This window comes from Xiphophorus maculatus, chromosome 2 (assembly GCF_002775205.1).
Source record: "Xiphophorus maculatus strain JP 163 A chromosome 2, X_maculatus-5.0-male, whole genome shotgun sequence".
Classification (NCBI taxonomy): Eukaryota; Metazoa; Chordata; class Actinopteri; order Cyprinodontiformes; family Poeciliidae; genus Xiphophorus; species Xiphophorus maculatus.
The window spans coordinates 12,995,641-13,022,623 of record NC_036444.1 but is presented as its reverse complement, the minus strand read 5'-3'; the positions used below and the strand labels follow the sequence as shown (position 1 = coordinate 13,022,623).

At 38.4% G+C, this 26,983-nt stretch overlaps 1 protein-coding gene across 1 annotated transcript in view; it reads left to right on the top strand.

Annotated features, from left to right (window-relative positions):
* Positions 1-26,983, top strand: part of wwox (WW domain containing oxidoreductase) — a 156,059-nt gene that overhangs the window by 84,558 nt on the left and 44,518 nt on the right. The window lies entirely within an intron of this gene.

Genomic DNA, 26,983 nt, shown 5'->3' with positions numbered 1-26,983 from the left:
CGCATATAAGACACTTTCAAGTCTGCGAGTGGTGTGTGTGTTTGCATGGGAATGGACTGCATATGTAGTGGGTAAGAGTAGATGAGTGTGTGTTTTTAAGTTTTTATGCGTTCTTTCATAAAGTTTGCTTTCCTCTCCTGGGTTTCAGTTTGAAAAATGAGATGAGTGCTATTTCCCAAATCCATAGATGCACAAAACCAAATATACTTTTTACTTCTCTAAAATGTGTATATTTATGTTTAAACTCCCTTTGTTCTGATACCTCTAAGTAAAATCTAATGCAAAATGTTGCTATTAAACATCACATCAATTAGTAATTTGGTCCAAATGAGAAACTACCACAAAATGGGTGTTCTAAACTGACAGGCCAGATAAGAAGAAATGTAATCAGTGATTCAGCCAAATGACCAATAATAACTCTGGAGAAGAAGCAGAGCTTCATCTCGGGTGGGCAACTAATAGTTGTGCATTTCATAGGTACATTCTTTATCAAAATGTGTCAAGAAGAAGGCTGGTTTAGTTAAAAAAAAAAAAAGCATACTTTGGAAAACATGTGGAAGATGGTGCTTTGGTCACCATCTTGATGCAGGAAGAACAAAACTGAGCTTGGCAGAAAACTAACAGGTATTAAGCTGTGAAGCTGCTTTATCTCAGCAAGAATGGGAAGGTCAGGTTTGATGGGAATGTCCTTTCGAGATACATTACACAAAAACATCCACTTTACATGTGGAGAGTTTCACAGTCAATTATGTGCATTCCAATTTATTCCTTGTTATAAAACAATGGAGTCAAGTGAGTTTATTTTTAAAATTTTTTAAAAGTTTATAAAGTTTTACAAAGAAGCCCAGTCAACTGCATTTGCTTTGTGACTTAACAGCAATCCCTCCTTATGAACCAGGATGGAGCGACAGTAGACAATCGATTGCATTGAGTCATTAACTTTGTAGCAATTCCTCATACTGAGCATGCATGTAGCGACAGCGGAGATACAGAGCAATCCTGGGGAAAAAACAAAATAACTGTTAGAAGCTGCAGAAGTCAGGGAATAAGTGCTTCCAGCGGGACAATGACCCCAAACAAGCAGCTTGCACTACAATGGAATGGTTTTGATCAAAGCTTATTCATCTCTGCGGCAAGGTTTAAAAATTGTTGCCCACAAATCTGATCCATGAGGTATTTTGCAAAGACGAATGAGCAAAGATTTCTGTCTCTAGATCGTGGGATCAGGCAGAGACAAACCCCCAAACACCTTCAGCTTTAATCACACCAAAAGGTGGTTCTGTGGAGTGTTGTCTCAGGGAAACTAATAACAAATGCATATCATATGTTTGGGACTGTTGTTATTTACAACATTTTGGCAACAATGTATCATTTTCCTTCTTCTTCATAATTAAGCTTTACATTATTTTGGTATTAGATAAATTCTAATAAATAAATTCCTAATAAAATACATTCAAGTGTGTGGTTTTAATACAACAGAAATAGGAAGAAGTTGAACCGGTACTGATATGTTTGCAAGTCGCTATCTACTCCATTCATGCTGTCCCCAGAGACAGGACAGGTGGGACATTTCTCTGTACACAAGTAAGCTTTATGACTAGCTCCTCATTCTATTCTTGTTCACATTTTATTGCATTTACAGTGAATGATTAGTTTGTTCAGGCATACTTCTTTGACTTATATTAACTGATTAGAAAAAATGTCTCAAGGTACTTTGTCACATGCAACTCAAAGAGAATCAATACAACTGCAGTGTAAAGCCAGTAACCATCCGGATTCTTTGATTAACTTTTGGCCTACATTCAGTGTTGCACCTTAAAATCGCCACATGCACAGTGTATTGAACAAAATGTTCAATTTCAGAGAAACAAGCCTAAACTGCATCAAATGGCTGAAGATTCACGTTAAAGATTATATTTTTTCAACATTATCTTGCATCCTCACTGCATTTTAATTTACTAAATCCAAAACTGTTATTCTTTAATTTTTACATGAACGAAATGACTCACTGAAAAAATATTTCCTTACGGTAATAGTTCACAAGATATGCAAAGCATTATAGGATAATCCAGTCTTTAATTTGAGTACATTTAATAATTGAGAGAAAATGATTTTTTCATAAAATAACAACAGTCACACTTACTGGCACATTTGCTGTTAATACTTTGCACAGCAATCTTTTCTCTAACACTCAACACTGTTAGTGACCCAGAAGCCTCTTCTTCATTAAGGCTTCTGGGTCTTCCCTTTATGCTCTTACAGCTTTTCTGTTGGATATATTTTGTAACATTAATATGATATTGGCAGAACTGTTTCTGTGCTGATTTGGCTACATGTTTTGGATCATTATCATCTGCTTTGTCTCAGTTTACTGTTAGCAGGAACTGATGCGAAATTCTGTTGAACAAGTATTACTTTTCACATTTCCAACAAATTCTCAGCCATTCTTTGTATTTTTTCTTAATTGCATTAAAAATGTTAGTGGAAGGACATGATGCTATTTGCACATCAATTATTTAATCACTTTGTTCACATCTGGGCTTTATTATGGGCAAATTTCCAAAACTGCTGCCCATATTCTTATATTAAATTTTTTTCTTTGTCAAGAAAATGCATCAAGCTGCAGATTTATCATTGCAGGAGCTGAAAACACAGCTATACAGAGGAAAAAATATTATTGTGGTGCAAAAAATCCCCCACCCCCAAAAAACAGCTTCAGTTAAATCATTTAGTTGTGAAATTGATCAGTTTTATCTTATTAAATTTACAGCAGAAAAAGCATTGTAAGCAAGTGAAAAAGGAGTGGAGATAAATGCTTTATCAAAACAGGGTCTCAACAGACTGACTGTGCTAAACAGCATCCTTAAATACACACACACACACACACACACACACACACACACACACACACACACACACACACACACACACGCACACATAGAAACACACAGTCTGAGCTGTATAGTGTCTGTACTGTTCTCCACGTGTTTATGTTTGTGATGGTAAGATAGAAAATACATTTTTAAGAACTCTCGATGTGGAGTGCACTGAACAAAAAATGATTAAAATCAGGAGATCTATGACACAAGTAAACTGTGATTTTTAGCTTTACAGGTTTTGTGTGATTTCTACTTCCAACCTCTTTCAATTATCACTTTTCGTGTTCTAATCTCTGACCTCTCGCAGCCAGTAAGGGGTTCACCACCCCACTGGTTAGGGACTAATGTTCACAAGGCCTGCAGTTCGACGGGGGGTATCCCTGACCTTTGACCCCAGCCTCCCCCACCCTTACCTGTGTCAGCCCACAGAGGACAGAGCCTGTGAAAAGATTAATGGAAGTCACTGCTGGATTAGATGTTTTTGTGTATGTGTGTTTCTGGGAGAAACAGATGTACACTGGCCCGTAAATATGACAAAAATACACAGAAAATAACAGGAAATGTTTGTATATTTTTGTCTAATTAAATCTATGGTTGTGAGATAGAGTTTTCCACATGTTGCAATAATATGGAGTTGGTTAGTTTACTGTCAGATGTGTAATTTCTTTCTTCTTTGTCAAATCTAACAATTAGCATTGTACAAACTCTCAGCCTGTCTTGTTTTCTTTCCTCACTTCCCTCTCCCGCTCAGTGAAGAATGCTGTTTCAGCAAGGTCTTCTGTTCATTCTCAAGGTGTCCTCCACGCCGGCTCTTTTCTGAAGGCTCTTTTAATGGATTGGCCTGATATACCTTCCAAATGGAGCACTTTGAGCGTTAATTCGCTTTCTGATAAAGATCCCCTCCTTTTTACCTTCCCTTTCTATAAGTCTTCTGGCCGATTTGAAGTACACAAGGAAGGGCAGATGAGCACAAAATCCTCTCTCTGTGTCGGGGCGGATGGGAAAATGGACCGAGGTGAAAAAGAATCAATTGGATCCCCATTCATGTGCTGGTGCGGTGAAATGATTCGAGTGTATTGTGGAGGATGGCTGGAGCTTTTCGACACACTCCCCCTCACCCCCCACCCCTGCGTCCAAAGACCGGCCCTGTGTCTGGCGAGGAGGGAAGTGGAGCCTTTCTGACGGCTTCGTGGCGACAGGAAGGGTTATCGCCACAATCTGGCCATTGGCTGGTATAGCTGTCAAAGCTGTCGCTACCTCAGAGCTCAGGAGTATGTCGGCACACACGCAGCTCCTGCATGAGCAGAAACACACACACACACGCCCGCACACACTTAGACTGTTCTACAGCACATAAAGCACAGACAACACAGAAACATGCACACACAGATATGCAAACAGAATCTAAATTATGAAAGTATGTTCTATAAGATAAGCCGTACATTTTTGGACAACCTATTACCGCTCCAAACCTCATCCAGTCTGTTAACCCACCGGGTGCCCGAGACCCACGCTGAATTTCGTTTTCCCCAACAATGAAAGGTGGTCTGACCTGTTTGCCCACTCAAGTGTGACATTATTGTGCCGTATTTGCGGCTGAACTCAAAAACTTCTTTTGCTTATACTACAAATTAAACATCATGTCTCTACACAAGTGCTTACATGGTCAGATTTTTATGAATAACTTCCCACCCGCCTTCATTACCCATCTCTGTAGGAAAGCGCTCTATGTCTACTGGCCCACTGATGCAATGTGGTGCACTCTGAAGCCTCTGACTCTTCAAACAGTTTCTCTTGCGTGCGATTATTTATTTATTTTTTCCTCTGTCATTGACGGAGCGGGAGCGGTGCTCCGAGCGGTTTGTGTTTCTTTGTTCATCACTGGAAATAGAGGGTCAGGGCAAAGCCCCGTTTTTCTTGTCGTCTCGGCTTGTAGTTTATTTGTTTGATCAGCGCGCTGTATTGTGCTTGTCTGTGTGCGTTTGGGAGAGAGGGAGGAAAGAGGGTAAGAGTGGTTCTCCCACACAGGGAGAAAGGGATGGAGAGAATAAACTCGTGTTTACTGTGTTGTCCCAGCGGATGGGGGGCTCCCTGTGGTTCAGCCCAATTATGAGCAGAGAAATTAAAGCAGCTCGAAACGTATGCACATCGTGGCTCTAGAGAGGAAGAGAGGGAGAGGAGGAAGAGGGCGAAAAGTGCAGAGCACAGGACCCAGTGGGCTCTCACTTGGACCATTTGGCAAACACACTAATTAATAAGCTTAGACACACACACACACACACACACACACACAAACTCACACGCAGGCACTGTCACATTTTTTTAGTGGGTTAACTTAATTCAAACAATTCCTCATGCTTTCGTTTAACATTTAAATGAACTGTTATGCTGTTATCATATTTGCTGTATTTCAAAGCCGTTATTGCCTTGTTTGTGTAGTTGATTTTGTGTCTCCCTCTCTCCTCCACCTCGGCCCTGCCTGCCCTCCCCTCATCGAGACGGTGAAAGACAGAGACAGTGAGCTAATTCAACAGCATGTTTGATGCATTTTTAAACAGCTCTGGACTTTTTCAAGTTTCCAGCCAACAGAAGAGCTCATCTGCTATAATTTAATCAGCAAGTAAAATCACACTGCATATTTAAGCAGCATTAAATATCTTCCCGTTCTCCCTCGCCGGCCACTTAACCAGAAAGAGGAAGAAAAAAAAATAAAATTTTATTTTATTTCTTGCGTATTTTCCCCCCATTTTCACTTTTTCATCTGGCACTTAAAAGAGGCAGTGATTTGTCTGGTAATTACCATCTCTTTTTGGAAAAGGAAAGTGTTCAACTGCAGTTAGGAGAGTTGTGCTCGTTCTGGCACACGGAGATAAAAGCTGTAAGGACCCCGTTCAAGCAGGGCAGACAGAGAGCTGCTTATACACACTATTTCTAATCACTGCCATTAAACAGAAATTTTAATCTCGTGTCATTCTTTTGCCATTAATTGATCCACATGCATTGCACTTATTACCTAATGCAGTTGCAACTCTTTTTATTTATTGATCTCTTGGTGATGCTTTTCCGTTTTTGCCCATTGCAGCTTTTATTCTTTAACATTGAGGTGAAAAAAAAAATATATATACATATATAGATATCAGAAGGCCAAGTCTATTCTATTCTATTCTATTCTATTCTATTCTATTCTATTCTATTCTATTCTATTCTATTCTATTCTATGTGCTGTGGGACACACAAAGTGGAGCATGGGCTCACATGAGGGTAATGGGAGAAGTGAGGATTGGATTGAAAAACAGTTCACCTGTTTTATTTTCACTGTCAAATATTTACATTGAAGATGATGTTGAGATGATTTTAGGAGGAAGTACAGCTAAGTGTAGATTCAGTTATTTTTTGTCACAGATATCGATCTAAGTCTATTTAAATGGCATAAACTTCACAGCTTCTACATTTCAATTGTGGTGTCTTTATTCATTCTGAATCTCACATATCGATAAAGAATGTCGGCAAAGAGGTGTGAACATGGCAGCCAAGCACTCAGTCAAAAATTGAGATTGTGATTGTGTCATGTTTGATAAAATAAACTTGTCTACCACAATGTCTGCCTTGAGAAAAAAGAGGGACTGGCAAAGACTGCATCAATTCATAAAGACGAGATTTATATGCAATTTGTCAATGAGGGGGAAAAAATGAAGACAAGTGTTTCCTGAGAGAAGTAGGATGGAGAGTTAACAAGCCGCCAACCTACACTTGGTAAATCAACCTACAGTGGCAAATGAATATTTTGGAGAAAAACCTTAAAGTAAATAAAAAAAACACAATCAGACAGCCTAAGCTTAGATGTTTCAGATTTTACTCCTCTTATGACCAGCGTTCTTATTTTGATGTCGCAATAGTGTCATCACTCCTATTGCTCTCAACAACTGTCAGTAGCAGAGCCCATTTTTACATTATTAAGCTTGTACTGATTGTTCAAACCGCACTTTTCCCCACATAATCAATAATTATGAGAGCGTAACCCCACCACAATAATCTAGCTTTAAAAATATGATTGCAACTCAATAGGACATTGCTCTTCAGGTCATTTAATCACTCTGTCTACTGTTAGTTCACATCAACATATTTGTGCCTTAAAAGTCACTCAAAGCTAGCACTCCGAAGGCATTTACTGTTCCTTGTCCGCAGTTTGTCTTCAGAAACAGAAAAAAGGAATTGCTGCTGATAAATATTGAGAACAGCGTTGATGTCTGGCTGTTGACTCCCTGCCAACAGAAGACATATACTCCAATCTGTAGTCGTAGTATGACATTTTGTCTCCTTCTTCCTGAGCATTATTACTTCAAATCCAAAATGGTAACAATTTCTAAATTATTTTAGGAAAAACTGACTATGTAAAAACAGATTTGATCCAAACCCCACTCTGAAACCTTGATCCACACTTTCTTTCTAATTGTTCGTCATATTTATGTGTTCTTTTGTCATAACTTGTGCATCTATATGAAGGAACAAGATGCTGCTGAGTGTTCTGACTCTGTATCACAAACACACACATACACCCCCACCACCAATCCTCAGTTCCTTTTTATACTTCACTCTAAAGGGGAACATTCTGATGACAGTCAATAGCCCAGACAGTAGAGCTTTGTCAATATTTAGACAGTACTGTACTGCTGTAAAATGAACCAATACACAACGGATGAGGCTCCTCACTGGATTAATGATGCCTGACTGACTGGCTGCTGCAGACACGAGTGGAGATGAAGATGTTATTTACCCCTTTCTTTCTCTCTCTCTCCCTCACACGGCTCTCTCTCTCCCTCACATGCACATTACTTCATTTGGAAGCTGCTCTTGTGTAGTTTCTCACTGATCAATAAGTCTATGTTCAGTTAAAGAGGAATTTGATTCCAATAGAATAACACAGAGCTCTGTTCACTTTGCATTTGTGCCTCTCTCGACACTGTTTCAGCTTTAGCGTGTTGTTTGAACAGAAATACACAGTAGAGAGTTGTAGATCTGCTGGTTTTGATTGCTGATGGGTGGAAGAGGAAATGCTGATATCGATCCCAAAACACCTTCAAACCAAATTATAAGCAACACATATTATCAGCTTGAACAGTCTCTACAAATTGGGTGGTTTTCTCCCTGTGCCTCCCAAAATATAACTCATTGGTTTGTGGCCTGTCTGTTAATTTGGTGACAGAACTTCTTTGAAATGTTTATAAGATCATCATGTTACCACTGACTGTGTTAAACCTTCACAATTAGTGCTCCCATTAGAAGTGATCGGCTTCCCTACAGTGGGAAGTTTATGGTGGGGTTGCCTAAATGATTGCTGTTGCACATAAATGTAAACATAACTGATACAGAGAAGCACCAGGTACAGTCCAAATCCTGCTTCCTGTGCTGCAAACACTATGGGAGTTTTCAAAGCAGCAGATGTGAACATTCAGTATCGTGTTAATATTGTGTCTTTTCATCTCAAGGGTTTTGCCAATGTGCTTTGACTAAATGGTGCATTCAAAGACAACTCATAAACATGATTACATTTGTTTAATATCAGACCAACATTAACGTATTTAAGCATGTTTCATTATGAAATGTCAACAATTTTGTTTAAAGATTCTAACAACTTGACTATTTCATGACTTCACTTCTGAACTTACCACTTTCTCTACCAGCCGTTGAAATGATTTAAAAGTTAAGAAAGAAAAGATTTTACAGATGGTGACTACCAAAGATTATATAATAAATGTGATTATTTCACAGAGTTTACATTGTGGAACTGTATGAAACACTCAAGGTTACTTCAAAGTCAAAGAAAGTTTGAACATTAATCATGTTTAAATGATTAATCATGAGAGATATGTCCTACAGGAACTTTAACACACACATGCAGCAAATGCAGCAGCATGTTTCTTAAAAATTTGTGAGGAATCCACTGAGATCGTGGTTGAATGAAAGACTTTTAAAGTGAAAGAGATCTTTTAAAAACTCAATCTCTCTCAAAAAGACTCAATTCAAACATTGTCTGTAAATTAAGAACTACTACCTTCCTATGTGGGTTTTTTCAAGGGCAAATTTCTTCCGTAGTAATTTATTTTTATGTGGAAACAGAGGGGTGGTAATAATAGTCCCAGAAAACTTGCCTGGTTCCTGGAAATGTTTCCTTTAATGGAAACGCCCATTATGTTGTAAATAAAATAGAGGAAAACGAGTGAGTGTGTACCATTGTCCAACTTTTGAGAGCCTGAATGCCAACACACATTAGAAGTGTGAAACTTGTGTTCAAAACTATTTTTTTTTTGAATAAATAATCCACACCCGCAGTAACTGGTTGATGCCCAACACTCCAAGTCGTGGCGATCTGATTTATTTAGAAGCAGTTATGCTTTTACCAAACTATCCATGTTTAAAGTCAGGTAACAGTTCAAAGTTCATGTGTTATTTGACAAGATAAGAGATGTGTGTTTTCCTTGATTCTGTATGCAGGAAGAGGTTGCAGTCGACAAGATCAGTTGAAAGAGTTAAATTGTCAAATAAATTCACAAGTATTTTAAGAATTTAGCAGTGAGGTGGGCTCTGCAGAGGTGAGCAAAGATGAATTGGAGGATTATCGTGGATTGGCAGGTGGACTAGTAGTTGATTTTAGGTGAGTCATTTTAAAGTTCACTACAAACTTATTTGATAAGACAGCAACTTTTGTTGGTGACTGTTAGAGGGTGGCTAAGCATGTAAGTATGGAGGATAGTGATTGACTGACCGACAAAGATATTTAGATGAGGATTCCAAAAGATGGGTCGTTTTAATCTGAAGAACCAGGAGGAAAGTTTGCATCAAAGGCCAAAAAGCACTGAGCTTGAACTGCAGCGACTAAAGGACATAACGATCTGAGGAGGCGGAAGAGTCCTGCTGGTCCTCTGGCACACAGATCAAGATCCAGTAGCTGTAAGGAGAGAGCATGATATAGAATAGATCGAAGAGAAAAACAAAACTTAACAAAAAACCTCACCAAGGATCATGACAATCAGATATAATGTTGAAAAAGAAAAAAATACTGAATCTATAGCACTGTGAATATTCTTAATCACATACATCCTACCCATTCTCCCACCACTTTTTTTTTTTTTACCTTGAAAGAAAATCAAACTTATGCCTTGTGTAACAAAGTTCTTCTTGTGATCCCTAAAGTTGTGCATTTCCTTCAGCCACACCGACTGCAGCGCCTTCTGACTGTGGAGGTTAGCTTCGCCACTATCATCCTGCTCCATAAACCAGCTTCACTGAAACAGATTAAATGAACACAATGATTCTTTAATCAGATAACCCATGCTCGGAATAGATTAACCTTCCTTAATGCAGGTCCTCTGGCTCTCCGTTCGTCTCCTCTCCTCCTGTCTCCTCAGCCGAAGAGAATGCGGAGGTCTACAAACTTTAATCTTCATTACCTTCTTTGATTTCTCTGCTAAAGGAAGAAATGCATAATTTACATCCTTTGAAGTAGCTCCACTATTACTGACAACATGTTACCTTTAATCTTAAGAGCCCTGGAACATTAAATATTTAGTCATTTACCGAACAAAGGAGCATGGAGGCGATGCCGTCCTACCTCTTTGACTTTCACTGTCATGTGCACTCAGTGTCCCTGGTAAGAAGCAATTAATTTTGGGGGAAGAAACAGCTTTTACTGAAGTGCAGGTAACTTTAAGTTGTTTTCACACTTCTGCCTTGTTATTTTATCCCGCTGAAAAGAGAGCTTTAAAGTAAAGTGCTTCCGTTAGCAGAACTGGGAACGGGTGACCGGAAGGCTAACAAGTTGGCGTCAGTCTGTCTATGTATGTATTTCTGATTTGTCACTTTCAAGCCCATCTTGCTCAATTTATTCCATCCAGGCAGTGAGACTGAGATTAGAGGTAATGCCTCTGATCCTCAATGGTGATATGTTTTTCCTTCTTTGCCAAAAGCTTCGAAAGTACAAGATTTGTTGGGTTTGTAAAAAAAGAAATTAGGAGCATGGATGTGTGAGTCAGTGTGTATTTAGATGCGTGTATTTGTTTTTGCCTTTCTTGATTATTTACTTCCATTTAACAGTTTTGCACATCTTTCTGCTATTTAAAGCCAGAGGTAGAATTTTAATTTTATCTTTTTCTGGGGATGTGTGGTGTTTATTGTTTAATTCCTGCTAGAGTAAAAGAAGTTTGACTATTTTTTTAGCCCTGAAATAAAAACAAGACAGGATTTAACAGAAACATAATGCATGTAGTTGCTTATTTCATACCTCAAGCGGTTATTACCATATTAGATCCTACTTCTATCCACATCACCGTCCCAGAGATCATTTATGTTTGTGTTTTGGTAGCTACTGCACCTTATGATCCAATTAAGTTAATATGCAGACACAAAACCTAATGCTGAAACAGGGATCTCTGGAAAGTAAAATTCCCCAACAGTTTATCACCTTCTCTCTCATGGGAACCTTTTGGGTTTATTCTGAGCAAAATGAAAAAGATACACACATCTCGCATTTCTTCCATTTCTTTGTATTTTTTCTTTCAAGTTTGCTTATATAACTGCTGATGTACAAGACCATTGCTGCCCACTATGATGTCCTTACATAATCACTTAAAAAAAAAAAAAATATATATATATATATATATATATATACAGTATATATATATATTTTTTTTATGAGTATTCCATTTTTATTTCTAATCAGTAAATAGCTTCCCCTCCTTTTCCAACCTCTGAATGGTGCAGTGGCAGTTTGTTTTCTTTTTCCTCGTTGGGCTCTCTGAAGGAAAATTAGACAATTACCCAGACTCATAATGTTTTTCTACCCTCCGACTCCCCGAACCTCCTCTCTCTCCCTCCTCCCCTGAATTCCTCCCCCACTCTCCGCATCTTATGATTAATTACTCTGTGAACATCATATGCCGGTTGAACAGAAACATAAGTGTGCAAAGACGTAATTGTGTGTCTCTGTTAATGAGTGTTGATACACGCTTACAGTAGTTGCTCAGTTTCTCTCTGTTGTCTTTGCCTCTTGCAAGTATACCAAACATGTGTGTACACGCACACACACGCCTGCACGCACGCACGCATGCACCCACACGGGCCTGAAGTACAGATTACCATAGTAATAGCTGCTGAGTAGCTTAGGGCTGGTGACTGATGGTTTTAAGGAGGTCCTCTGTCTTCCACTTGGTCAGTGAAATTAATATCCACTCCAGTCTAAGCCGACCTGGGTGTATGAAGTTGGTGTGAGGAACAGTGAGCTTGTAGCCTGCGGCTAAGATCTACCTAACGCCTCCTTTGAGCTCTAAGCTCCTGCAGACACTTGAGACAGAGCTGCAATTCAAGTCATTAAGATGTAGACCCACCTCTTTCTCTCACTGTCTTTCCCTTCTTTGCTGCCCTGCCCCAGCTTCTCCTTCAAGTATCTACATGAGAGCCTACTGGAATAGAAATGCTCTATTGATCAGAATAAACAGCGGAATAATCTTTAGTAATCAGCTGGGGCCTTGGCTTTATTAACAATTGATGTGAATGGAGTGGAGATCAAGACATGAACACAGCAGTTTGTGTTTGTGTGTGTGTGCGTAGGGGTGTGTTTGTCTGAATTAAACCCACTGCTGGAACTTTGGGCCCTTTGAAGAACTTAATGCACTCGAACCTTAAGTCTAAACCGTGTGTTATACAGTTTGTTACAAAACTCTTTTACCCCTTAAACTTTTTATAATGTTTATGTATAAGTTCAAAATAGTAACTAGACAGTTGATTAATGTAACTTTATTTACAAAGAATAATCTGGTAAGTGTAGTGTGGATAAATACACAGACTCCCCTAAGTAAAATTCAGTGCAACCAACTGCAGTGATCAAATAGACCAGACAGGTCAGAGAAAGGTTATAAAACAATACTCCAGGCTTTTAACATCTCACAGAAATTAATCAGTCATCTGCAAATGGAAAGAGGGTGGAGCGACTATATCGTCCATCTAATCTGACAGGTTTAGAGAGGAGAAAAGCAGACAAGCCGGCTGATAGTAACTCTGAAGGTACTGTCAATAGAGCAACAAAAATCTGGCCTTTATGCAAATGTGTCAAGAATAGAAACCATCATTGAAAGAAAGTGAAATGAAGTTCCATATAATGAGCATTCGGCTATATAGGAACAAAACTAACATGTGGTAGAAGGTATTCTGATCAGATGAGACTAACATTAAATTGTCTGGGCTACATTCAAATACTGTGTGGAGGAAAATACACAAAAAAACAGCATTTCTGTGGCTAAAAGTGGCAGTGGTAGCATCATACCGTGATGATCCTTATTTTCAGCAGAGAGCAACGAAGACATTCAGGCTTAAACTGAAAGGGATAAATACAGGAAAATCCTTAATGAAATCCTATTGGATAATGTGACAGAGATTCACCTACCAGCAGGGCACTAATTACAAACTTAAAGTCAGAGTTACTATGAAATGGTTCCAAGCATAGTCTTGTGTTGGAATGACTCAGTTTAAGTCCAAAACAATATCCAGGGGTGGATGAGTACAAACAGACACCATGTCTGTCTGACATTCAGTTGTAAACCATGTATTACTTTCCTTCCTGTTTAGAAATATGCACTTTGTGTTTGTCAGTCTCACATAAGATCCCCAAAACAATCATTGAAGTTTGTGTTTTATGACAAAATTGTTAAAATATCTCTGTAAATAATCTGGTACTGAAAGGAAACTTAGGACCCATAAAAACAGAGAAATAAAACTCTGAACCTGTGGATCTATTTCAGTGCACTGAGACATTTCTGGTTGAGATATACTGTACGTTGTCTGTTTTGTGGATCACAGTTTCTCTCATTGTTAACCTTGCACATTCATTCACACATTTATGTGCAACCACCCATGGGCAGGACATTTTTCGTCTTTCAATACTACATTGATTTCCTGTATGACTTCATCAGGCTAATACCCGCTTTCCCTCCTTCTAGACTCACACTGTCTCACATGCATTCACACACACAGATGCCCATAATGCCACTGTTTCCTCCCAATCAAGGCAGCCCGTCTCTGGATCAATGTCCTCTATGAGTAGTTCAGCTGTGGAAATAAAAACTGGAGAAAAGCTGAACATGTAACATAATGAGCAGTTAGGCTGTCGAAGAAGCAGTGTGATGAAAAACTCAAAACATCTTGTGTTATTCATTCAATGATCCTGATGTCGCTAAAAAAAAATCTCTCATCTGTTGCTATTTAACTGCAAAAACATTTAATAGAGACAAATTCCATACGAAACAATACTGGACAAGAAATCTGAATGAATAATGTTATATGGCAGTCAGTGAGAATGGGACTGATGGCCATTTAAAAAAGACTTGAATCGTGTTTTGACACTAACCCAGCAGGTGAGGCTGCACTCTTTCACAGTCCTGCAGAGATACTCCACACTTTGATTGCAGCTACTTTGGGCTCTGGTATGAAACACTCAGTGGTCCATATCAACATTACTTGAAGTGAGGCTTTGAATGGACAGTGAGAAAACCTAGATACCCTCAGACTTACATGGACATTGAAGTCCTGCTCCCTTCAGAACAAAAGAAAGAGAAAGTAGGAAGCTTCTATTACTTTCCTAACATGGCATAAAGTAGAAATATTTACGTAGAAATACATACTACCTGCAGCCCACAATGTGTGTTTGTGTGTGGATCTTTTTAAATGTAAAGTACCTTTTTTGATATAAGAGACATTAAAGATAGAAGTTATAAACCAGAGTCATCCTTATCATTGGTTGCGGTCCCAAAGGCACTAAATGACACTGTATCATTATAATGTTTGTCTAAAGGCTTCAGCTTAATACAGAAGGCATGTTGGGAAGACTTGTAGGATTAGACACAAAAGCCTTTTGGAATCAGCCTGATTTGTCTGATCGCTGTTTTGCATGTAGTTCTCAGATGTGTCCAAAACACTTTTTCCTCCATTTTTTTCTTTGCTTTTTGTTTTTGTCAGAACTCCTCTGTCCCACTTTTTTCTATCTTTCACCATTACTTAATAAAACAGTGTTGCTCAGTGTCTCCCTCTCCTTTAAAAACAAAAGAGAAACAATCGAACAAGATTAATTAATCACCTGAGCAAAACCAATCCATGACAATCAGGCATACTTCTTACTATAACACATGAAGTCTGACTCTGGTAAGAATACAAATTAGAACAAAAAAGATGTACATTTATAAATAAGAACAATAAAGATAATATGTTTATCTTGCAATGTAAACCAACTAGTTTATTCAGTGTCATTATTTTGAATGTTCCTTATGAGAGTCTTATTCTTAAAAGGATCATTTTTCACTGAGAGCTTGGTTTCTCCTAAGGCTCCTAAACATATCACCCTCTCACTCTCAACCTACCAATCCGGAGAGCTAGCAAGAGACTAGATGAAGGAGAGCAGGTGAAACTAAAACAATATAAAGATTCTGACACCATTCACAGTTTTCAGAGATGTTAAATTCACAGTCAAACTATTTGATTGTGAAAGAAAACTGCCTTGGACCCAGGAGCAACAAGGACTTGAAAAAGATGAGACACTGAACAAACGTGACATAGCTGACAAGGATTGATCCTGAAAATTGCAAAATGTCATTTCTGTAAAAGCTCCATTTTCACTGTTGACATTACAGGTAGATAAGTTTGACAGCTTGTGTTGGTAAAGTATAGCTTGCTGCCGTTTAAAGGACTTATGAGACCCTGTGGCCAGATCTTAGCAGAATATCACTGCGTAGCTGACAAAAATGATGAACAGAATTGGTTTTCATTCATAAACCCTCAAAATTATTTTCTCACATATGACCTTGATTGACATCCTATTCATTGGGTTTAATATGTTGGCCCACATCATATTAACAGCTTCATGTTTTCTTTGAACAGTTTCCCCCAAAGTTTGAAAGTGTGTTTATTAGCGTTTTTAATACAGAAGTTAATTGTGAGGCCATACACTAATGTTGGGAGAAAATCAAGAGAACAATACCAGCTTGACACAGTTGAACAAATGTTTATTTCATAGTGTCAACTTACCAAGTGACCTGAGACAACTTCTTTTTAGACCTACACAATAAAAGCTTTAAGCCATGTGGTTTCTACTTGTAAAGACACAATTATGTGAATCCTATTTGCATTGTTTGATCGTGATGCTTCCTGTAGTCAATTCCAGATAAAAATAAAGTAACTAAAGTTAAAAATTATGTATGTCTTAATGTAGTAATTACATGATGATAAGAACTACAATATTTCTACTACTAAGAATTTAGGCTGCTGAAAACAATGATAAAGTCATCATGATAGGAAATTGTCACGCAGGTAAACCGTTATTGTTTCAAGGTCGTGCTTCATCTGATTGTTGTTGACACTTTTCTTTGAAATTATATTGGCTACAACAGTTTGAGCGTAATTGAAGACTTGCGTCTTTGCTTATTAAATGTCAGTTGAGCTTGTCACAATGTGACAAACCTCCACAAACTCATCATTTCAGAATGATGGGCTGTATGTTCTGTTTTATTTTTTTCTGGAAAAAGCTTTCATGTTGGGAACTTTTGATAAAATTGTAATTATTTTAATGTGATGAAGGGTTATTTTTACCCACTTCTACCTGCAACCCCATTATAAATGTCACTTTTCCCCACAGTTAAAATATTATTGTCAGTATATGACCAGTCGTCACAAGCAGGCGGGTCAGCGTGAGCGGAGTGTACACTGGCTCTTTACGACACTGCCCATGTTTCTAGCTACAAGTTCAGCTTGTAAAAGTTTATCCCCTGTATGTACTTTAACATCCTTTAATATCAGCTCATAAACCAGCACCAAGCAGGCCATGGAGCCCTCCCCCCCATCCCACAACATCTCCCTCAGATGAACACTCTGCCAATTAAGGGTCCTTCATCTCCAACACTTGACTGCTTCAGCTGGGAGGAGGAGGAGGAGGAGGAGGAGGAGGAGGAGGAGGAGGAGGAGGAGGAGGAGGAGGAGGAGGTGGTGCTACCGTGAGTTTGTAAACATGTGAAGGCACGAGTGTGAGCTCTGGCAACAAGGACTTCCCCTCTGAGGTGAAATAACTCTGTGGAAGTATGTGTGTGAGCCTGTCCCAGCGGAGTGTGTAATCTCAGCTGTGTCTGTCTCCTGCCTGGCTGTGACGCTGAGGGAGGATGTGATGGAAATCTCCCTCCTATTTAAATCCACCGCTGGCACATCAAAGCATGCTGCTGCTGGAATAACAGAAATAATTAGACACAAACGCCTCATTTACATAAAAATGTTAATTAATCTCTCCTCTCATTGCCCAGTTAGGCTGAGATGGCCCTGTGTGCTCCATAACATATCTGCTGTGAGATATGTGCTTGTGATGACTCCAGCTCTGTGCTTTATGTATTATTTCTCATCATTTATAAATGGAAGGTTTACCACTTCTCTTCTTTTTGTGTGTTTTAGTCAGCTCCTCGTTCACAGATGGTTGTATAAACTGCTTCCTTTTTCTCTGTTTGCTTGTTGCTGTATTACTTTATATAGAATCTCAGTCTTGGAAACGTGGTTCCCTTACAGCGTGCAGCATTTAAAACATCTGTTTTCAGGTGAAAATGCATTTCTATTTTTCTCTACAGTTTATATATTCAAAGGATTTTGGGGTGAAATGGTTTCCATAACTTCAGATCAATAAGTTGCACCGTGTTCATGGTGTTGCCACAATCTTTCAGCTGAGAAGTAAAAAATGTGCTTAAGTCTATTTTGCCAATTACTAGAATTTGGCTGCTAGATCCTATAGCATCCTCCATGCTTATTGGTGTTCCTGTTATAAATGTGTGAAAGCTTTAAAACACAAACATCTCTTACTGCATTGGCTTCATTTAAAACGAAAAAGACCAATTCCACAAATAATTACACCACTGCTGTAAATACTTTGTTGTACTCTCTTTTTGTCTTTAATGTTTGGAGGTTGAAGCCCATCATCAGCATGAACTTCTCTACAGCTGATCTTACAGGTTTTCTCTACACTTTAGAAGAGGAGATTAATTTAGTCTCTGGTGAAATATCTTTGTGTTGATTTGGTAATTTTTGTAGGCAGCTGTCCTTCTCAAACACCAAATTACGACCCATTTTAACACTACTAGTTGAGGTTATCAAATTTCTAATAAAACTGTGCTGGTATTTCTCATAGTTCATGATGCACTGTAAGATTCACAGGACTGTGGACGAGGAACAAGCCAACAGCATCACAGAGCTTTCACCATACCAAACAGGTGTTTTAACACCTAATTATCCTCTGTTTTCTCTACCTGGAGAAATGTTCAGGAAATGTTCAGTTTTAAGACCTTACAGTAGAGTTTAGCAAACTTCAAATGTACTGTTGATATAAGGACAAGAATATTTTTCAGTAGAGATTGAAGTACTTTTTCTTTTACCTCTCTTAACATCCACCTCCTCAAATGGGAGTAGGAAACTTGTGGAGTTCTCATTCAGACTTGTTTGAACTTTTTTGTTTTTGTTTTTTGCTCTGACTCTAAATATGAGCAAGTTTAGGTGAGAACCTCGTATATGTAGTCCTATCTTGACTTCTATGATTATTAACACATCTTCCTCATGTAAAGGGCATGATCTCTTGTTTTCCTTACACTGAGGAGTGCCTAAGAAGAATTTATACATATTTCTTTATACACAGACTAAACAAAAATCATAGGACATATGTTTCCCAACACATTTGGAGGACACTGTGCTCTTTTCACTATGCTTTGTATTATTTTAGTTGAACAGGCTAAGAGTCGAGCCTGTATAATCTCTTTTTTTAGTATTCTTTATCATAGTGTGTCTGTAGAGGTGACCTCCTCCTCCTTCTTTCATCTCTTTCTGTTTAACCGGAGACAACACGCTCTGACTGGAGAGGACAGAGACTCCGAGTTGATCCTGATTATAACAAGCACTTAAATCTACTTCTGCACACCCCCTAATGTCAGGGTTATATTAGAACAAGCATTTACATCAGCCTCTATGTCGACTTTATGAGATCTAAGACCTCTTACATCATTCAAAATACATCCATAAGTCTTCTCTTGCTCGTCTTTATGTACTCGTCAGGGTTTAGCAGATGTCGGTGTAAAGACGATTTTGTGAATATGTTCTTTAAAAAAAAAAAGCAGAGCAAATTTGTTGAAAAAAGGAGTGAAATGATCCTCCTGGTTTTAGTCAAAAATCTGAAGAAAGAACAAGTAATTCCTCTGTATTACACAGCAAAACTGTTTTTTTAAGCATATGAACCCCTTGGTCTGTATTAGTATTCTGTTACAAATATCATGTTTCATGAGACGTATGTGAAGCAGCCCTCCCCTGTTCCTACAACTGTGAGACTCTCTGTATGATCCTCCGGCAGCTCTATTGACTCGGCTTTCTCTGCTCCTCCGGTCCGGTCTCGGCTGCTCCTTTCATTTACTCTGCCAGCGCTCAGCGGCTCTGCTCCGGGGAGAGCCACTGAAACAAGACTTCATCAATTCCAGATGAAACACCAACATTTCCTCCCATTACACCAAAGCAGCGCTCCCGTTCACTCTCCGCGATCTCTCACCACTCCACTCTTGCTGTGTGTGTAATGAGCAATGGGACTGTGTGTGCACCCCTGCACATGTGCATTTACGTGTTTAGTGAGTGTTTTTTGTGTGTAAAAGGGATTGAGAGTGTGCGAGCTTTGGGGAGAGGTAGGAAAAGTCGAGGCAGCGCTGAGGGAACTGGTCTGGGAAGCAGGTGTGTTTGTTTGATGTCCTCCTGCAAGGAAAGTTGGGGGAAGATTTCCACCAGACTACCTGCCCTCTAACCCCATTCATCTTTGCTTATTAACCTCCTACACTACCTGTGCAATTTGAAGGAACTTCTTTTTTCTTTTTCACTTTACCTGCATTCAGTATTTTAAACTTTAATCTGAAGCTTCTGAAATGTCTTTACACACACTGCCTCATATTTCAGAGCACTGCATATTAGAAACACTTTCTGGTATGAGAGAAAACTTCACTGTGAAAAGAGAGAAATTTATAACTACTGTGTAAAAATATAAGAAGAGATGTACAGACAAACTGGCTAGTGACTGGTCAATTAAAAACTCAGAAATCTCAACTTTTTTAGATCACTTCACCACACTAACTAATCCTAGTTTTCACTGACCAACACCCATCAGTGTGATAGTTGTAGCTGAATAAGACACAGGTTACCAGCTAACCAGGTAACTATTTTTTTGTGTCTGTAAGTTGTCTAAAATGAAGTCAGACAAAGCAAAAAAGGAGCTTTTAAAGCTCTTGAAAAGTGAGATTTGGGGTAAAATGAGAAGTAGTTTGACACTTTTGCATAAGCAAACAGAATGAATGCTGGTGTGCCTCTCCTCCATCTTGGATCACTTTGGTTGTACGGCTGTTTTCTTGTTCTCCCAACCTTGAGGCTCAGAGCCAGAGCAACGGAGTAGATGCCTACATTTTACTTAATGAACTTGAACTTGCTCAAGTTTATGGATAATAAACAAGCTTCAGCAGAAGTTGGTTAGATAATTATGTCCTTTGAATCAGGTTAGCTGGTGCAGCACCAAGACTGGTGGGACAGGAGCTCTAGAGTAAATACAGTGATGCCCTCAAAGTGGAGAGGGAAAGAAACAAGCTTTGCTCAGCCACAGAAAGAGGAGGATGTGTTTGGGGACAGCATATTGAGGCAGCTGAGGGAAGCACTGGAAGAGTAGGACCTCTTGTTTGTTTAATATCTTCATCCTCATCTCTGCCCACGGGACATAAAGGCGAATTCATCCGTAAAACTGGATTATCACACTCAGCTGACTCAAACAGCTGAGTGTGAAAACACACTTGGTGTGGGTGTTTTTGTCATGTCTGAGTAAGAGCGGGATAGAAGCATGTAGGGATGAGATCCTACTACACTTACAGATATCCTCTTTTTGCCACGCATAGTTACGATGCTTAGCTAAAGATCTGGTTTCAAGAGCTGTAGGCTAGAATCCAGTTCTTTTCCTCCAGCATATATTTAGTTAACTTTGCCCCCGAATCTAAGTATCTATTATTTTTATTGAACAAAATGGAATTTAGACCAGACGTTTTTAAAGGCAAGCATGCATTCCAAACCTAAACTGAGATATAAGCGTATGGTATGTCTTAGATTGACTGGGGAAAATTATTTAATATTGTCTTAACATTTTGTGAGATGCTGCTTTGATAACTTTAATGAAGTGTATTGCTCAGTTACTTGCAGCCAACTAAATTCTGAGCAGCTGGGTGGCAGCAAACACCCACAGCTAACCATCAAGTAATTTTCTTAATCTTATTAAGGTTTTGTTTGTGAAAAATTGAAAATCCTTGTGGGAACTTGTGGTTTCCATTAAATGTAAGCCTGTTCATATCAGTATGAGATCATATGCATTGGGGGAACTCGGGATCTATGATTGGTCAGTTTTTTTAAGATACAATTTATTCAATTAAAAAATTAGAACCTCTTAATAGTTTTTGGGTTAATGAGTGAGAATTAATTTTTTTTGGCCTCTGATATTTATTAGCATTTTTAGAGAGTGGAAAAGCAAGTACCATTTCATACTGGGATTTTTGGTGGGACATTTTGCCTTACTAGAGTGCAGCAGTCGGCACCAAGGCAGCCATACACAATAATTGATCATGTAGGAGATCTTTCAAACTAAACATTTTCTCAATTGCAGAGATTTTTTTTAGATGTTTTTGTAGTAAAGTTTTCCATTACAAGCAAGACCTGTAATTAGTGATGAGAAATACAAATCAATGTCACTTTCAGTAATTTAGCCCATAGAAGCACAGTTGCTGAAAAACAGAAAAAACACACAAATCACAGACTTATAAAGAACCAAGGTTGCTTCTCTGTCTTCCCAAGATGTTTTTGATAGATCGTTGAAAAGAAAAAGCAAATGCATAGATGTTACAGACAATCACATATGTACAAGGACACATTAAAGTACTTTGTTATGTACTAACTATCACATCATTGCTAGCATGTTCAAGTCTGTGCAGAAAATATTGGCACCAAGACAGCTAGCTTCACGCAAGTGTTCATGGAAAATTTTATTTATGTGCTTGAAGAATGTGTCACCAGATCACATCATCAACATGGACGAGTTCATCGTCATGTTTGATCTTTTCTAAATAAATGTGAATTATAGTCTGGAAAATACAGTAATTATTTGTCTTGTCAAGTGTGATGGTTTAATTTAACTGTAGGATAAATAAATGTTTAAGTGCCTCTTTTGCCTTAATTCAAAATTTGCAGGGTTTCCAATATGCGTTTCCCAGAGTATTTTAATGATTTCTATTGCTTTGAGCTTAATTGGCCCTTTTTTTCCATATTTACGAAGATGCCATGTACAACCATTTCCCCTCTTCTCTATCCCCTCTGAACAATGGTTCCTGCTCTCAGTTTGACCCTAATTGATTATAATGAGTGTAAGCTCTTGTAACTTTTTACTGGTCTCCCTTTTTTTTTCTTTTCTGCCTGTTTTGTACATTATACACTTGTAACACGGCGCGAGACATAGATTTGTTATATGCCTTTATAGCTACAGCGTAGTTCATGGAGCCTGCATCAGTCAAGACATGCCCACCTACATATGAAAAGCCCAAATGTAGTGTGATTAATCCTGTGCCAATTTGAGAAAGCCTATGAAATATGAACTGTAAAAGATTCCCATTTGGCATTCATTTTTTTGCCTCCAGTTCTACTTTTATGACAGTTGTGAATGTTGCAACAATTACTAAGTAAGAATGTAAGTTAATCCCATGCTATGCAAACACTCTATGTACATGATGAAGATTAATCTCTGTATTCCAAATGCTTGGAGTGGCTCTAACTGTTTGACTGACTCAGGGTGCAACCTGGTTTTGGAATAATCTGGTTAATAATTACTTGACCTGTTTGGGGCACAGACAGAGCATTGTACTTCTATTCCCAGATGGTTTCTTAATCCTAAATATTGAACTAAACATGGTATCATTTTTCAACAGTAGCAGATGCCATTCTGACTCAATAAAACACTGAATTGACACCATTTATTCTAAAACACATTTCTTAATACTTTGAAGGCATAACACCATTAATTTTTCACAAAAGTTCATTGTATCACATTTTTTGACATGCGACCATACATGCCTACACAGGATGCAACATGACAGCAACTTTAGATGTCAAACTTTATCAGAATGTGCTGGCGAAATTAGTCACTTTCTTGCATCTATTCTCACTTCCTGAACAAATGCTAATGAATGACCCTACATGATGTCAGTGTGCTAATTCATAACAACTGCCATTTTTCTTTGCTTTGAAATGCCAATATGATTAAACATCATGTCAAGGCCAACTATCAATCTACACCTTCATAATCAGCACTAAAGAGATTGAGCTGTATATGGAGTCAAGACAGACAAAGTGTTTGCATGTGAGTGCAGCACACTCACACATGCACACACATTAGTGCACATATTAGTATGTTGTAGTTTTAGCGTGGGGTGAGAAGAGTTATAGGGGTGTCTGGAGATGACAGAGTGCAGGATCGCTTATGGGAGAAGGCACTCATACTCTGTTAATATTGCATGATTTACATGCCTGAGAATGCGTCCACATACATTGTACTCTCAATGGCTTCACAGGACGAAATGACATTCATGTAGCTACAGTTGTTGTGATGTGAAGTACCAGTTCTTGCACCTGTAAAACCAGCAACCTGTAAAACACAGGTCAAAGCAATATTCATCCCTTCCATCCCTGGCCTCTGGTTTCTCCTGATTTAATGCATGCAGATAAATAACTTTTATGTAAATTGTTAGTTTGACTCATGTCAAGGTGGCGTTTACATTAAAGTCTTCTGATCATGTGGCTTTAAAATGACAGGTCGATATGGCTGAAAGCTTTCAGCCCCTGTTGCAGTCGAGCATAGATCCACTGATCTATAGATTGATGGGCACACTGATGATAGCCCATAGAGAATATGGTAATGACAAACTGTCTAAACACACACGCAAATGCAACCCCCAACTTGAAGGCTTAGGTGACCTCTAAGGTTAACCCATCCGGTCATCAGGGGTGAGACGCTGGGGTAAGAGACAGTCTGACATCGACCTGTCTGTCACTTTTCCAGACCATGTTTTTAAGATGTAAAGTAATTCTTGTATTCCTTGCTTTATACCAACACAGGATAAAAAGTCTTCATCCTCAAATCACCAGCATTTATTTCAACAACTTGGAGGAGGAGTAAGTTCAGCATTTTTCAGTTTAAAGATTTTGTGTTCAAAAGACCCTCTTAGAGTAACCTATGCATCTCAAATAACTTTTTGGTCAACTTTCTTCATTACATTGACAAAAGTTTGCTGATGGACTCCTTTCTTAAACCTTTAGGCCTGAACAAACCATTTGATTTTTTTACAATTGTTTTGTTTCTGAGTCATTCTGCTTCAGTATAAGGTGGTTTGCCTGTGTGCATAAAAAAAAAAATAAATTCAGGCTTCACGTTTCATAGATATACTGTCAGGGCTGTTGCGAGTCATTTGGGTGTAGAGCATTTTCATATGACGTTAAATCATTATTTTAGAATAACAGACATTTATGAACACTGCTGTTCAAAGTAAATCATTCTTGGAGAAGTACAGATATAGCAGATTCTACATGAGATTGTTTCTCATGTCTTTGTTGCTTTAGCATTTTTCAAGTTTGTTCAAAGCAATATTATTGCATGACTATATATATATATATATATATATATATATATATATATATATATATATATATATATATATATATATATATATACATACAAACTGTGTGCAAAATGTGCTGGAGAAGAAATGCATCTAGAAGCAACAGGATGATAGATCTCCAGGATTGCACTGGGGCATCCCTGGTCTAAAGGAAAAAAAAGACTAATACATCTAACATTTCCAAATTATCGCACATATTCTCGCATTGATTTATATGAAATTGACATGAATTATATTTGATCTGTTATATCACAGCTTGATTTTAACATTTTACCTACCATAATTTTAGTTTTTGACTTAGACTGCATACTTACTAAAATGAACTTGGAAGTTCAGTGCAGAATTTGCCACCTTGAGTCATATTTTGAAATGTGAACGGATCATTAATTGAGGCATTTGTGGAAAGGTGGAGGTGAAAAAAATATTTCAAGCAGCGTCAGACTGATCGCAATCCTACTGGAGCTGCTGTCACACTGTTCCTATCTTGCTGACATAAAAAAAAAATGTAACGTGTGAGAAAATGGAAGCGACTTTGTGAAACATCAAGTGCTGTCTTGTCTTTGAATTATATTTTGATTTTAATGCGCACCTGTTCTGGTGGTGCATGTGTGCTATCATAGGTGGTTTGGAAATCAGAGTATTCTGCTGTCTCATTGCTTTTTGGTGACGTCACAACCAAATTTAAAAACCTATAAGAGTGGTCAGATAATGGTTAGCTTTCTTAATCAGATCATAAGGAATGCCTTAAATTTAAATCAGTGCAAACCCTGTAGTGTTATAAGTTATTGTAAATGACACTGTTGGTGCGTTTATCTTAGAGCCTTGTTCTTGACGATACACACTAGAAGTTGGTCGCGGTGAGAGGTGGGTCAGATCGATGAGCGAGACGTGCATTCATACCCTCCCAGTCTTGAACACACACACACCTCACCTCACCTCACACACTGATGCACATGTGCGCACACCTACAAATGCAGTCAGTCACCTACCCTTCCCCCTGTCTTCACCTGTCCATAGAGGTAAACACATGCATTTAAATCAGTTGTGGGGTGCTGTGGTAACAAAGACAAATGATGTTGTATGTAATATTTTCTATTAACATAAAGTAATATAAAGTGAAGGGCAGTGGTGTATGGAGGGAGTTAGAGGCTAATGTCCCGTATCAGATGTGGACAATGTCAGGGCTGCATACTGAGCAGTCTGTGTCCTTCTCCCTTGCTGTGTGTGTGCGCGTGTGTATGTTTGTGTGTAATGCTCTTTCACATGGCTACGAAGCAGTGACACATAGAGCTGCCATCACTTTTATTAGTCCCTCTGCCTTATTAACCTCTCTGCCCTCACCCCTCTCTATCCACTTTTTTCACATGAACCAAACTAACCTGAACTCCCCGTCACAAACCTCTGTTTTACAATCATCGCCAGAGCACATACCACTTGTTTGTTAAAACAGAAGGCATCAAAGTTTGGTGTCTGACCAGTTTTTATTTCTCTTTACATTTGTCTCAACAAGAGCAACAAGTGAACGATAAAGACAGTTTGATGTTGACTGGAGAAAAACAAGAATTCAACACTAAGAACTAAGTAAAAACAGAAAGGAGGGATGGAGTAAAGAAATGACAGAAGGAAGTAAACAAAAAGAGGCAAACTGCAGAGGAAGGAAGAAAGGAGTAAAGAAAAGAGATTCATAAAGAGGAAATGAGTAAATGAAAGAAGTAATGGAGTAAAGAAGTGAAGAGATGAAAACTACAAGAAAATGAAGCTGGGGAGAAAGGAAAGCCAGAGGGCAAGAAAGACAAATAATTCTAAGTATTTAAGGGTAAAAATAAAGAAAAGGAAGGAATGTAAGATGGGATGGAGAAAAATGAGGAATCAAAAAAAGAAGGCAAAGGGAGAAAATTATGGATGGGATAAAAAGGCAGAATGAAAAAGCAATGAAAAGTGTGAAAGGGGAGCAAAGATGGAAATTAAGATATGACGGAAAAAAGGAAAATCAAAGATAAAACAGGAGGGAAACAAACGAGAGGTAAAAGTAACGGTAATTTTATTTATATAGCACATTTTCAGCAACAAGGCAATACAAAGTGCTTTACAGGATTTAAAAGGAAATACAAACAAAATAACAAACCAAAAGAAAGAGCAAAAGACGGAAAAGCTAATAGTGTTGATCCAAAGTAAATAAACCAGATACTCCTATTCAGGGTTTCTAGATGAGTATAAGTAAGTATCCTCTGGTCTAATTCCTTTTCTGGTTTGGGAGAGTGGGAGTCTAAAAAGTAGTTGCTGAGGTAGTTTTTCTGGGTTCCAAGTTATAATCCCTCTTCT